Here is a 9101-nt window from a genome sequence, read left to right on the forward strand (position 1 = left end):
TTGTCTCAGAGTTTGCCTCCAGGGATCCTAAACCCAGACAGGCACTAAAAAATTAATAACAATTCTTAAGTAGTTTACACATTCAGTTTGCATGAAAATTTCACCAGTGTTTTTTTAATATCAGGATTATATATAATCCACATATATCAATGAGGTGACTTTTAAAATCCCTTTTCATCTTTAGATTCCCCTTCTTTTCTTTCCCATTGCAGTTTTTGTTTTGCTTTTGAGAAATGAGCCTGCTTTCTTGAGAGTTTTCCACAGTCTGGATTTGAATGCTGGCATTCCGTTGGTCTTATTTAACATGTTCCCCTGTCCTTGTTTTTCCTATAAACTGGTAGTTGCAGGATCTGATTCACGTTTGATTTTTGGCAAGACTCCTTCATAAGAGGTGTTGTGTTCTTCCATCAGAAATTGCTAAATTTCTGGTTGTTTTTCTCTTTGTGATGTTGGCGTCCACTGATGCTTAATACTTGGGTATATTAATTCATTGGGGGTTGCCAAATGGTGATATTCAAATTGCATTATCGCTTTTTATTAGCTCAAATATCCTGGGAAACCTTCCTTATCAACTATTTAGTTACTTTGAAGTACAATTTGTATAGAGAATTCGAAGAAGTAATGTTTGATTTTATCCTTTAATTGCCTATTTTCAAAATAATGAGTTGGTTCCCTCGTAGCCTTGAAAGTTTTCTTATTATATTAGATTTCTTTTTGTATCATGATGAGCTCAGGGATTTAATCCATATATCATGTTTTTCAATCCACTGCAGTTACATGAATTTTCAAAAGTAAATATTACCCTACTATATATTTTACTTTGTAATTTCCTGTTTAAAAAACTCTGAAGTATGTCTTGCAGATCTTTTCATTCTTGCATGTAAAGATCTACCTCATTCTTCTTCATTGCTACTGAGTGTGACACTCTATACATGTCTTAGGGGTTATATTAGAATCTTCTGTATTAGGCTGAGCCTTTTGTGTACATTATTTCATAGAGTCTTTAAGACACTCTCTGATGGAAGTATGAAATTCTTACTTTTTGGCTGCAGAAATGGAGCTCAAGTTTACCCAGCTTCGAAGGGGTAACGTGGGAGTTGAGCACAAGTCTGCTTGGCTTTGGAAGTCTCATACTGGACCGCTGAGTCCCGGAGTGGGCCAAGCCAAGCTGTTTCTCTGTTCCAAGAGAGGTATTCACACATCCCCTCCTTCGTCTGAGGTCAGTCCTCCTCTGGGATCTGGGTGGAACCTCCAGCCTCCTTAGGAATCCTGCTTTAATTAATTATCCCTCTGTGTACACACATGTGCCTCCCGTGTGGAATCTTTCCCTCAGTAGACAAGCATGCTCCATCCTAAGAAGACCACCTGCTCACCCCTTGACCCATGTGCCCTTGACATGGCCCCTCCCTCTCCCACAGCTGCCGTTTATTCGATCACATCGGATGAGAGTGGGATTGCCTGTGAACTGGCTCTGTGTTTGCTCCCTGAGTGACATTTGGGTCTTCGTACCTGCCCTGGAGGACCATCACAGCCCAGCCACTGCAGCTAGCTCAGTCTCTGCACAGTCCCCCTAAGACCACTCCCACCTGCCTGCCCTCGGGTCAATCTTGAGGAGCAGGTAGATTTTGGAAAGTCAAACATGACCTTTGCATGCCTGGCTTGAGATGTTGGGAAAGTTGCAAGAGAGAAATCTTGATTTAAAGAGCATTATTCTTTCCCTAGCCAGGGAATATCTCTTTCCACATCCTGGATATTCATTCTTTCTTGATGAATTCTTCCTTGATGTGCTCAGCCTTCATTAATTGTTCTTTTTCAGTACAACTAGTCCCGGTTCTTTGCATATTCTGCTTTGCATTATTAGCTAGGTTTGAATAAACACATTTGTAAAACCTTTGAAGGCTTCTATGTCTTCTGGTCTTTGTTTCCCTCACAATTACCTAGCCCACTAATTACCCTCCATATGATGGGCACTTAGAGTTGTTGGAGGATGGTTTAATTTACTGTTTTTATAAAACTTTGGGAACAAATGAACTATAATAACAGATAACCCAGACAACCCAGGCTTTAGACGCTATCTACTGATTTAAAAGATCAGACTATGGTGATAACCCTGGGCAGTGTCTTGCATGAGCTCCCCCTAAAACCTTATTTCTGACACCGCTATTGTCTGAGGTATCTGTTTTAGAATTTTCTGGTGTTTGTGTATTCAGGGAGCATCACTGTTCCCACCATAGCTGAATTATGGGGTTTCCTGGTGTCCAACTTTTAATACTAAGTAATAGGGCTGGGAGGGCTTTGCTTTTGCCTGCCAAGAATCGCTTATGCCTTGTAGGAATAAATTTTCCTTGAAAGACCACCCCGATACTCATAATCAGTCTATGTTGTTTGGGTAGGCCTGATTTTCCCTCTTGCCCCAGTTCTGGGTATGTGGAGGTCACAGGACCCAAGTCAAGCGAATGAAGCTCAACTTTTTGTGGCATGACCAGGAAGGATGCATTTCCTGTCTGCTGGATTTGTAAGAATGGAATTAGCAGGCTGCCATGAAGAGAGAGCCTTTCTGAGAGAGATGCCAACACACAGTAGAGTGAAGCAGAGAAGTCAAGACAAAACCAGGTCTGATGACGTTGTGTGAGCCCCTGGATCCACATGTGCCGGAAACCTGAATACCCCCGGATTAATAGTTACTTGAGACAATTGTTTCCTCATTTTGCTCGAACCAGTCTGTGTACATTTCCATCACTTTAAACCTAAAGGACTTTAACTCATAACCTATCTTTCCTGTTTAAGTTAGATTGTTAGAGGGGTACAGAGTTTGCAGGGGAGGAGCTCTGTTAACTTTGATTTTCTTCTACGGGTTCCCTGCTTGCCTCCATACTTTGACAATTGTCCTGTGTGGAAAGGGAGACGAATCAAAGCAACAGACCCATGTTGTATGAGAACCTCCTTCCCCATCCAAGGAAGGCTTTATTACTGGGTATATCATTTATAAGTATGTTTGGCTTTAGGTACTAGAAAAAAGCCAACAAGACAGGCTTAAACCAATGGACATGTAATCTTGTCATGTAACAAGTATTCTGTAGGTAGGTGGTTGTTGGTGCAGATGAGGAGAGTAATCATGTCAGTCCAACTTCTCTGTCAACCCTGTGGTGTTGCTTATTCTTCTTCCTTCATACTGTTGCCTCATGGTCATAAGGTGGCTGCTGTCACTCCAGACATCATATCCATATTTAAGACAGAATGAACATGGAAGAGAGAAAGGTGGTATGACCTCCATGGCTCCCTTTTCATTTAAAAAGTGGAAGCTCCCTGAATCTTTGTGTAGATTTCTCTTTGTGTCTTATTTGCCAGAACTCAGGAATGTGATCCCTCCTACCTTCAAGGAAAGCTGGGGAAACAAACGTTCAGCTAGATGTATTGATTCTCCTACAATATCTGTGTTCCTTTAATTCAAAAGAGGTGAGGAATGGATCTTACCTACTCAGCGAACATGTGTCTGTTCTTCCTTGACTCCCTTAGTGTGACTTCTCTTCCAAAAGCTCCTCAGACTTTTGCAAAAAGACTCCAGCAGGCCTCCCTTGCCAGGTCGTCAGACCTGTCTGAATCCCAGCTAAAAGTCATTCTGAGTGCCCTCTATATTCGACAAAAGTGGACTCTTGACAAGTGCAAAGGCTAAATTATAAATACCAGTGTTTTAACTTGCTGTGTAAAAAGGATATAATAAAAATTACTGCAGAAGGTACCATAAAATAAAAGGCAAAAAGTGCCTAATGCTGTGCCTAGCATCTGGTTGGCATCAAATGAACATTAATTCCCTTCTCCCTCTCTCTCCCCTATCAGTGTCCTCCTGCTCCCTTTTTCCCCCTTATGTCAGTAGGAAAGGTCATTGCAATGTTCACTGGGCGCTTCAGCTCTTTGGTTCATGAACCTGAATGCTCAGAAAAGGATGTTAAAGAACGCATCCGTGTCCAAGACCAAAAGAAGCTACAAATGTCACGTATCTTTTTTTAAATTCAATTGACAAGTTGTTCAGCCAGAAAACTTGAATCTATAGCAAACCAGGCCCAATCTGTTCTGATGCTTGTTTCATGGATCTACTCATTATCCTGTAATAATGTACTCGATACTGTTCGCTTGGCTTGGAGCAGAGGTTCCACATGATGCAGAGACACTAAGAGTGTATCCAGTCTGCAGCGTGACAAAGGGACCTTATCCTAGTGTTCTGCACCAGCATCCATTCTGCACAGAGGCAGGGAAGATGGCTGCCTATGTGGCATAGTTTGATAAGATCAATGCAAGGACCTCTCCTTCACCTTTACTTTTTCCTTCTTGAGAGATCATGTGCTGAAGTAGAAGGAGCAGCCAACTGACGGTCAAAATAGGGGTTTGACTTTTGGTTCCATCACCGATTAACTATGCGATCCTAGGCAAATCGTTCAACCTCTCTAATCCTCCACCCTTCCTAGCAAAATGGGCTGTGAAAATTAAAGGAGAAAACTTCTGTGAGAGGATATGGTACATGGTAGCTTTCAATTACTGCATGTTTCTTCTCCTACCAAAACAACAAGAGCACCTACTGTGGACCAGGTATTTTCAACATATCAGGTCATTAATTCTCACCATAAAATGAAATGTGGGTAGAATCTCCAGCTACAGATGAGAGAGAGCCCTGAAGCCCTGAAAGTCTAAATAACCTGCCCCAAATCACACATTGATTAAGTGGGGGAGCCAAAATGTGTACCCGGGTTGGTTTTATTCCATATCTTTCTATCCACGGACATACTGCTTCTCAGAGAGAATTTTTACTATTCCTGGCCTAAAATCTTTCGACTCTATCACATTTTCATTTTCATAGGAAGTAAAGTCTTAAACTAAATGGAAAGCCTTCGTAGCGGCATTCCAGGCATCAACAAGTTAGATGAGGAGATGAACCCATCAACCAAAGTAAATTTGATCTATAAGACATCGACGGCACTTTGGTAAACGCACTCGGCCCAGAGATGGATCATGGGGAAGTAAGAGTCCACACAGCTTCCGCTGCCCCTCAGGCCTTTCTGAGGGGTCCACTCCTCTTTTCTCTTGTAGACTCTGGCATGGGCCCCACCCTCCCTCTATGAAATCCCAGCAGAGAAGGGCAACGTTTTTCTTTCTCTCCCGTCTGTTGCCTTCCAACCAATACAAAATCCCCTTTGATTTCTTTATGCCACAGAGAAACAGAAAAGGGTTAATCCAAAGGTGAACTACTTGATAAATGATGTAACGTTAGGAAAAGCCCCAAAGCAACGGTGGGCGTCGTCCCTGCTGACGTGTAAAGGTTGCTGGTCTCAGTTCTCCAGTCCCCTTGCCAGGCATACTCTCAGCGCCTTCTTGGGAACATGCAACGTGGTTTACATTCCATTTATTCTTTTCCCCTTCCTCTTCTCTGGGAGAATATCTCCCAGCTTCACTGACGTCAGGCCACGCGTGGCATCCAGTAGACCTGGTGTGAGTCTTAGCTCTGCCCTTTGTATGACTTCTGGCATTTCATCCATCTGAGCCTCAGTTTCCTCCTTCTCCAAATGGCATCTCCTCCTGGCTTTGTTATGAGGATCAAATAAGAACACACGGGAATGTGCTCAGCCCAGTGCCAGCACATGGTAAACAATTAATAAGTGTGAGCCACTAATAATAACTACCATCCTGTAGGAAAATCCAGATGAATGTCTCCATTTTTTTTTTAACTGTTTTTTTTTTTTCCTCTGGGGAACTGCAACAACAACAAAAAAGAACTGGCCAACCCAGACCCCACCCTAGAGTTCAGAAGCAATCACTATTCTGTATCTTCATGACAAAGGGAAAGAATCATATTCAAAAAGATAAATCATTTCATTCATGGAAGAAACACATACTAGTCAGAGATGGAATGATTGAAAGACTAGAGGAGAGTCTGTAAAGAGACTGAGGACATAATATATTGCCACAATGACATTGGGTAAATTATTGTGCTTTTTTTTTTTTTTTAAAGGAAGTCAGCAGACAATCGAGTGAAAGATTTGTCTGGATTTTTTCCTCTGCGTTTTCTTCTTTGATCTGAGATCAACGGGGCTGTTCTATGAAGAGCTGATTTCTGAGGCTGCTCATGAGCGGCAGGTGGCTTTCAGAGCCATCATGTGATCATTTATCATTCTCCATGACATATTTGGCCAACTCTCAGGTGGAAGTTTTGAAACCTTTTTGGCTGATTTATGAATGCAAAATGTGACAGGTACATCCTAGGTCTTTATTTGCGGCTAAAGGGATGGCCCTGCCTGCTTTAAGCATGAACCCACTCAGATACTTATCAAAATGTTTAGGGTTGCTAATGGGGACGGTGTCTGCAGACCACCCCCGAGGTCACCCAAACACTGCCAATCATTTACAAATGAACAGCTGTGTTCTTTGCACAACATGACTGTGTGGGCAGAGACCAAAAAAAGCATATATTTTCAAAATGTCCCTGGTGAGTGGTATGCTATTTTTGTGATTCCTGTAAACCATTCGGAGCATGATTATTTTCCCATATGTGTCATATATATTAGTAGGAAAAAAATCAAGGAAAATCAATGAAATGCTTCTTATTTTTTGTGGGAATCTTAAGTACTACCTGAATTTGCTAATACATGAGTTCTGGCCTTGAAATTTCTTGAGATAATCCTTTAGGTGAATTGCTCAGTAATTTAAGATATTTATTTTAAGATTTTTCAGATTAAAATGACTCATATTTTCCCAACCCCAAATTCCCATATTCTTTGAGCCCAAACTGATAGTTACAGGATCGCCATCGCCTGCTAAGTAGTTTTTTGGATCAGCCTGTCCAATAGAACTTTCTGTGGTGACAGAAATGTTCACTCTCTGTGCTGTCCAATAGTTAGCAACTAGCCACGTGTAGAACTTAATTTTTAGTTTAATTTTAATGATTAAAATTTCGATTTCAGCGGCACATGTGGCTGGTAGCTACTTTATTGGGCAGAGCAGGTTTGGAGCGTTCGTGGGAGGGATGTCAGAGGACCTGGGTGTTCTGAGCTTGACTGAGGTCAAGGAGAAGAGCCTCACGGCCTCTCTGGGTCAGGAACGAGAAGCAGCGCTGCAATGTGCCTACTGGCTCCCACCTCTCCAGCCTTGCCCAAGTTTCACAGTCTGACGCCTTCCCTGCAACCCCTAATGCAATGCTCCTCCCTTCTGGGTACCTGTAAACCATCATCCCTGCCCCTTTCCTGGTACTCTTGAGAGGCTGCCTTGCATAGCAAGCTTTTATTTATTTACTTACTTACTTATTGGACTCACCGTGTGGCATGCGGGATCTTTGTTCCCTGACCAGGGATCGAACCCGTGCCCCCTGCACTGGAAGCGTGGTGTCCATTGGATGGCCAGGGAAGTCCCCATAGCAAGCTTTCATCCTGTCGGTCAACACTCTGTGTCCCCCTAGACTGTAAGTTTCACTGGAAGGTCCTGTCCCAGTACAGGAAGAAGAACCAACCCAGGCAAAAACAAAGCAGAAAGACCACATGCCAGGGCTTTTGAAATTCATCCGGAACTCATCTTGACCTGCTTTGTACCCTCTTCCCTTCCTACACCACATTTCTTTCCCCTTGCTTTTTAGGAGGTCATTTTTTTTTTACCCTGTCGTCCTTTCTCCTATTACTGTCTCCTGGCTTTGACCCTCCCCCTCAGTTCCCACGCTAGGACCTCTCTAATTTCTGGAACCTTGTGAATTTCCCACTGTGCTGACTGGGACCTGACCCCTTCAGGGAACACAGGTGTCCTCCTGAGGTCTGAGCCGGGGCCAGACCCTGCCGAGGTGCCTGGGACTCTGGGGTTGTCTGCCTCCGCCATTTGATATAGGGGCTCATAAACACTTGTTGAGAACTTAAAAGACAAAAATCTTTTTTTAAAAAGACCTTTCTATTTTGTTTTGTTTTGGATTGCGTGTTTTACCACACGCAGTTGCTTTGAAAAAGCAAAACCAAAAGAAATGGCAACGTGGGGGGATCTAAACACCCAATCTGTTTTCTCCGCTTTGTTACCGTGACCTGCGGTGAGGTTCCTGAGCCATCATGTTCTTTGGATCCAGCAATAGTGTAGCGTGTTGTGGGAAAGGTAAACCCTTAAGTAAGATAAAGAGTCCCATTCATTTGTCTTCAGTGGATGGGCAGGGTAGCCCCAAGGGAATGAGATTTTCCACTGTTAAGGGTCAGGAAAGGTGTTCATGGAGATGAGAGGGGTAGTGTTGCCAGGCTGGAAGGGTGAGCGTATCCTCGGGCTGTATTTTATCAGACATGTGACCAGAGGGTCAATGCTTTGGACATAACATGGAAAAGTGCTATCAGAGGCTTCCCAGGGCAATCCTTAATCAGGGAGAAATTTTTTTCTAAAATTTAGGTAGCATTTAATCCTTCCTTTGAATGGAGTGCCCACTTGTAAGGCACTAGATGGTCTTATACAAAATATAAGACACACACACATAGATGTATGTACTCATAAAGGTATTTATTGGAGTAATGGATGACTCAGCACACTTGGGGGTGCAGAAAAATGTGTTTTCCTTATTCTGCCTGTTACTGATAGGATTTCCCTATGAGGCCCCTTCCTATAGGAGGTGGGGAGCCCAGAAGGGACTCAATTTAGTCTAACCTGGTAGTCTTATTCTGAGCTGATAGTTTGAACAGTCTCTCCAGGTAATTTTGTTTCTTTGGGGTAAATGCTGCCTTTCCTTTTCTGCCCCTCCCCACCTTCTTCCCTTCCCTTGCACCACATGGCCTTTGGGTATATGGAGAGAGGGGTGTGGCTTAGGTGACCTGAGGGCAGTGGAGGGAAGATGGGTACTTCTGCATCCACAGGGCATCCTCTGGGGGCTCCCTGGCCTCTGGTACAGTGAGGCAGGACTGGCATGTGTGGGACTGGTACCACCGACAAGGAACTGATGAGGTTGTCCAGATAGGTTGATGGGCTGGTGTTCATGCTGCAGTCATTGGCCCCCACCTTTTGCATCTGTTTTCAAAGCTCCAACACATCTTTAGGGACCCCAGCCTTCTGCTGGGCCATCTGGGCTTGCAACATCTCCAAGACCCCCACTAGGGCCTCAGAAA

The sequence above is a fragment of the Physeter macrocephalus genome, chromosome 2, assembly GCF_002837175.3.
Source record: "Physeter macrocephalus isolate SW-GA chromosome 2, ASM283717v5, whole genome shotgun sequence".
In the NCBI taxonomy this organism is placed as follows: domain Eukaryota; kingdom Metazoa; phylum Chordata; class Mammalia; order Artiodactyla; family Physeteridae; genus Physeter; species Physeter macrocephalus.